Source organism: Balaenoptera physalus (genome assembly GCF_965194825.1).
Source record: "Balaenoptera physalus genome assembly, chromosome: 21".
Taxonomy (NCBI): domain Eukaryota; kingdom Metazoa; phylum Chordata; class Mammalia; order Artiodactyla; family Balaenopteridae; genus Balaenoptera; species Balaenoptera physalus.
In genome coordinates this window covers 22,346,773-22,352,772 of record NC_138902.1, presented here as the reverse complement: position 1 = coordinate 22,352,772, position 6,000 = coordinate 22,346,773, and the positions used below count along the sequence as shown (strand labels likewise).

Here is a 6,000-nt window from a genome sequence, read left to right as displayed (position 1 = left end):
TTCTAGATCTCCATTTACTCATCTATAGGAGAGGGTATAATACCATCCACCACACAGATGTATTTTGAGTCTTAAGTGCCATCATCCCCTGAAAACATGAGGCATGGAGAATAGGAGTTAAGAGCAGGGTCCTTTGGGATCCAATCACATGACCTTGATTGACCAAGAGACTTCATTCCCTAAACACCTGTAGGATAGAGATTATCTTCATTCCCTAAACACCTGTAGGATAGAGATTATCATGTGAACCTCATGGGCTTCTTGGGGATCATGCCAGGCGATATTAGGTACTTGTGTGTTACTACTATTATTGGTAGTAGTCATCGTAAAAAACTGTTAACACAGTAACTGGCACATGAAAAGTGCTCAAAAATTGTATCTCCACCATGCTTGTTTCTGTTTCTCTCTGAGGTATCAGGCAAGGTCCGCGGGTCCCTTTTTCCACATCTGCCATCCACACAGCTCAAAGCAGGGCTTGCAGCCTCGTCAAATCTTTACACCACGGCACTCCTAGGAAAGCAGAGGCTCAGCGTCTATTGCTACACAGCATGCTCTCAGCTCCACCACCCACGTTATCCTGCACCTCTAACTCCTCCATCCTACAGAAGACTTGCCATAAATTCTTACTGGAGCGTGGCAGGTAACAATTTGTAGCGAAATAAAATCTGCAAGATTCTTCCTGTAGCAGAAAGTTTGACAACAGCTCTTTTCCCAAAGGACAGCACAGAGGATGCCTGCTCTAAGGGCAAATGAGCTCTCCGGGACGGGGTGGGGGAGAAAAGCCCCTCTCCGCCTTGCACTGCAGGGGACCATCGGCATTTTCAGGAGCTTGGCGTAGCATGTCGATTCCTGTGGCTGCAGACCGTTTGATGTGCAGGCTGTCAGCCCACCTCGCTTGCGCGGGATGACCCAGGTAATTCCAAAGAGGACAGCAGCCTTCCACCCTTTCGTCCTGGACTGATGCTGGAAGCCTCTCTGACCTCTCCGTCCTTTACCGTGTACAGTCCAATCTCGGAATCTACAATTGAAGGCTCAGAGCCCTGGCCAAGTTGAGACCGTTAAGACAGATAACTTCTGAAATTCTTCCTTCAAGTTTCTGTCGCTTATGGTCTATTACTTAATTTTTATCTGTACCTTTTAGGTAGTGATTTTAATGCAGCTAAACAGGTGCCATAATTTACTCCTCCAAGGGCCCTGCTTTTCTGTAATGATGAAGAGATCCACTGTATTCCTGCTTAATCATATTAGCTTAAATTTGTGGGCTGCCTCCAGGAAAAGGAGAAAGATGTAAAGATGCAGCGTGTCTGTTCTTCATTTTTACTGTAGCTCATTCTTGCCCATTTAATTATTGGATTTCAGGAAATCAGGACCATTTAATTGTGTCAAGGGCACAGCAGGAAAACTGCAAAGAGGCTGTAATGACTCAGGGGGAAGAAGCAAGTCCAGATGTAACAAAGGATGATTCTAGAAGCTTCACCATAGCCAAGCATAATGTGCTACAAACCCAGACGGAAGGGCTGATGAAAAAAAAACAACACAGGCATACTTAAAGCCACGATTAACTGATAGAGGAAGGGAGAGGTGAAAAGAATATTAAAAGCACTGATAAGTCTAAAATGCATTTACATTTGCCTGTGAAGTACAGTCATGCCCAGAAACACATGCCTAGGTCCACAGAGTCACAGAATAACATCTGTGCCTCCAAGAGGCTTCCTGCCATCCAATAATACATCACTGACCCAGAATCAGTCTTGGTAGAGGTGTGGAGGGGACTGATTCAAGAGGTCTGGCATGGGGACCCCGTTTAACAGACACCCCAGCACGTTCTGATGCAGCTGGTTAATAGACCACACTTTGAGAAACTCTGGAGGAGATGACTCCAGGATTTTTCAGCTGTATGTAATATACACAGAATCTCTAAACATTCGATGCTTTGTATATCTTACACATTCATAGCCTCTGTGTACATATGCAGGGAGAGACTATACACCATCTGTCTCTACTGTGTATATGGATTCCACATGTGCCTCATTTATAATAGAACAACTGAACTTTATAAGTTTTTGGTAAAATCAAATAAATACGGTGTGTGGATTTGAGTATTTTCTTTCCTTACTTGGCCCAGGAGGAGAATTTAATTTATAAAGGATGACCAGAATCACAAACAAAGCTCCACATCTCTGAGAAGTAAATACAGAAGTGTCTGTGTGCCTGACTTCAGGGGCCCTTCCAAACAAACTTGGGCGTCTCGTCTCTGCTGTTCTGATGGCTTCTCTTTCCTTTCAGCCTCAAACCTGACGTTTGACCTCCGGAGTCGGATGGCTTATGGAGGCTCCAGCGCTGGGAAGTTACTAGTGCTGTGCTCTGCCCTGTCCTGCCCAAGTGGAAATGAGTTTGTTTCTCCTTTGTTGATCAGTCACCTTCAGGGATGGCAAATAGGCTTCAACTCATGGGCTGATTATGACCATTTTGTAAAGGCGGAGCAAAGGAGTGAGTAGAGAAGGGTGCTGGGGCTCTATATGGGCTCCAAATGAATGTGTGTGACATGCGCCCCTACTGGGTAGGATGGGGTCACTTTTGTATCACCTGTGTGCCAGTCCAGCCCTGGGTTTTATCTTTCAGAGACCTGCTCTTTGCATAGATAATTTTAGAACCGTAAGAGAACTTAGAGATTTGATAGCTAAGGGGTAGATCTTCCATCTCCTGACTCCACATTTCATGTTCTTCCCAATAACCCAGTTCACAAACATTATCCACACTAGTGGGCGTGGGGCTGTGGGAGGCTGCAAAATGTCATCGCCCTCCCATTCTTCCAGGCCGCCTGTTCCTATTTGTAGCAGAGGCCTCTTCTGTGTAATCCAGACAAGCTTTGCTAACAGTAGTGATTCGGGGTTGAAGATGAGACAATAGTAATCCCAAACCAGGTTGCTGGGGGTTCTTGGGGAGGTCTTCACTACGCCAATGTCCTTATTTCCAAGTGGCATTTTCAAGCCTTCCATAGCTTATCAGTGATGCCCTGCACTTGTTGAGTTCCCCCACTTCCTTTTATTTTTTCCCCCAGCTTTATTGAAATATATTTGACATATAGAATTGCATATATTTGAACTATACAATGTGATGTGATATATTTATACATTGTGGAATATCGTCACAGTCGTTACCATATCCATCACTTCATAGTTACCTTTCTTGTATGTGGTAAGATCACTTAAGTCTTACTCTTTTAGCAAATTTCAAGTATACTATACAGTATTATTAACTGTAATCACTATGCTGGACATTAGATCTTCAGGAGCTGTTCATCTTACACCTGGAAGTTTGTACCTTTGACTAACGTCTTCCCATTTCCCACACCCCTCAGCCCCCCTGGTAACCACCACTCTACTCTTTGGTTCTATGCATTGACCTTTTCTCTCTCTCTCTTTTTTTTTTTTTTTTTTGAATTCCACATACAAGTGATACCATACAGTATTTGTCTTTCTCTGTTTTGCTTATTTCACCTACCGTACTACCTTCTAGCTTCATTCATGTGTCACAAACGGCAGGATTTCCTTCTTTTTAAGGCTGAATAATATTCTGTTGTGTATATTTCACACCACATTTTCTATATCCATTCATCCAGAGATACATACTTAAGTTGTTTTTATACCTTGACCATTGTAAGTAAGGCTGCAGTGAACATGAGAGTGCAGATATCTCACGATAGTGATTTTGTTTTCTTTGGATATATACCCAGCAGTGGGGTTGCTGAATCATACGACAGTTTTATTTTTAATTTTTTGAGGAACCTCCAAGCTGTATTCAATAATGGCTGTACCAATTTATGTTCCCACCAGCTGTGTACTAGGGTTCCCTTTTCTCTACATCCTCACCACAGGTTCATTATCTCTTGTCTTTTTGATAATAGCCATACAGACAGGTGTGAGGTGATATCTCATTGTGGTTTTGATTTGCATTTCCCTGATGATTAGTGTGGTTGAGCACCTTTTCACGTGCCTGTTGGCCATTTGTATATCTTCTTTGGAAAAATGTCTACTCAGGACCTTTGCCCATTTTAAAATCAGATTATTTATTTATTTATTTTGCTATTGAGTTGTATGTGTTCCCTATATATTTTAGATACTGACCACTTATCAGATATATGGCTTGCAGATATTTCCTTTGGTAGCCTTTTCATTTTACTGATTGTTTTCTTAGCTGTGCAGAAGCTTTTTAGTTTGATGTAGTCCCATTTGTTTATTTTTTGCTTTGTTGCCTATACTTTTGGTATCATATTCAAAAAATCATTGCCAAGACCACTGTCAGGGAGCTCTTTCCTTATGTTTTCCTCTAGGCATTTTATAAGGTCTTTTTTTCAGATCTTATATTTAAGTCTTGAGTGCACCTCAAGTTCATCTTTGTGAATAATGTAAATGACATTCTCAAGCCTTTGGTAGCTAATCAGAGATTCCTGCTCTAGTTGGAGTCTTCCATGTCCTAACGCAATATATAGACTTGTCAAGTTTGCTGCTTCTAAAGCTCTATATGTTCATGAACTCACACAGGACAGTTTTTACCCCCTGTGCAGTGTATGACTCTTCCTCCAATTGGCAAGCATTCCAATGGACACGGTTTTCTCTAGAGATCTTGCTGTACCCTCTTATAATTCATTGGCTTTATTTATTATTATTTTTTGACAGGGGGTGGGGGAGGAGTGGAAAGAGAGATTGAATTAACTGGGAGTAAATATTATGCCTACCCAGCATGTAACTTCTTTGATTTCAGACAGGATGATTTAAGGACCAGAATCTAGGTGATAGGAGAGGAGGATAGCACCAAAGACAGAAAGGGAGGGAAGCTAGTTATAAGTGGATGAAGCTGAAAGAGGAAGTGAGTTACTGAGTTATACTGTTCTCATAGCATTTCTGTTGTATTGTTTTATTGTAAAGAAGAATCAATAAAAAGATGATGCTCAAAGCTTTTAATTCAGTAAAACTCATCTAGGACCAAATACAGCTGACAGTAGCCTGACTTTTTAAAATGCAAACACTGAGCTCGGATTTATTAATTTTTATGTTATGAATATTTAAATCAGCCTATCCCAATGGAATCATTTTACACAGAGCTAATGCACTTACATTTTTAATGAAATGAGTAGTCAACCATTAAAAATAAAATATTGATATGAATTATTAGACTAGTTGATTGGGGAAGAAAGTTATTGTGCAAGCAATCAGAGATTTAAGAAAAACGAATAGAAATCAAACAACCCAATTATTGTGGCCCTTGGCCTTAAGGAAGACTCTGTCCAATATATCTCTTTTGTTTATGAACAATCACTTTTCAAAATGTCTAAAGAAAATTATCACTGCAAATCCAGCCTCAGGTAGGAAATCTGAGTCAAAAAGTAGTATGATCTTCAATAGCAGGACAGTACTTAACTGCTTAGTTCCTGCTACAAAATATGGGGGTAGTAATTTTCTTTGTATTTCAGGCCCCAAACTTGCTTTTTCCTGGATTCTACATAAAATACAACAACTGAAACTGAAGGTGTCTCCCCTGAATTTCGAGACACCTGTGCTCTTATCAAAGTGTGAACAAATGTAATTTTTAAAGTCACTCAATTAAAGACCTTTTGAAGTCTTTTATTTTAAGTGGAATAATCATGGTTTAAAGCAAACCCTGGCATTCCTTCTTCTAAGTATGGTTTTCTGTGTTTGATCACCTTTAAGTGAGGCATACCTTTCTTTGAGTTGAACGTTTAGGCTTAACTAATGAAGACTGCTTATTTCTCAAATTCCTTTTAGCAGCTGAGCCTATAAATGGACGAGCACAGATTTCCCTGCCATCTCACATTTTTTGTGGGCCAATGAATTCTCAATTTCTGTTCGGTTAGGAGTAAGTTGATAAACAGAAACAGCAAAAAGACCTATAACCCATTCAAGAGAAGATTGGGCTCAGATTTCTTGCTGAATCCCTTTCACTTGGCTGTTTGGTGAGCAAGATGTGTATTGAATCAAC

The 6,000-nt window shown here is 40.7% G+C and overlaps 1 long non-coding RNA gene across 1 annotated transcript in view; it reads right to left on the bottom strand.

Annotated features, from left to right (window-relative positions):
• Window positions 1–225: 225 nt before the first annotated feature.
• The window catches only part of LOC309651745, a 29,917-nt gene continuing 24,142 nt past the window's right edge, over window positions 226–6,000 (bottom strand). The window contains exon 3 of the long non-coding RNA XR_014258354.1: window positions 226–510. This is a non-coding gene — a long non-coding RNA (uncharacterized lncRNA). The remainder of the gene's footprint in view (window positions 511–6,000) is intronic.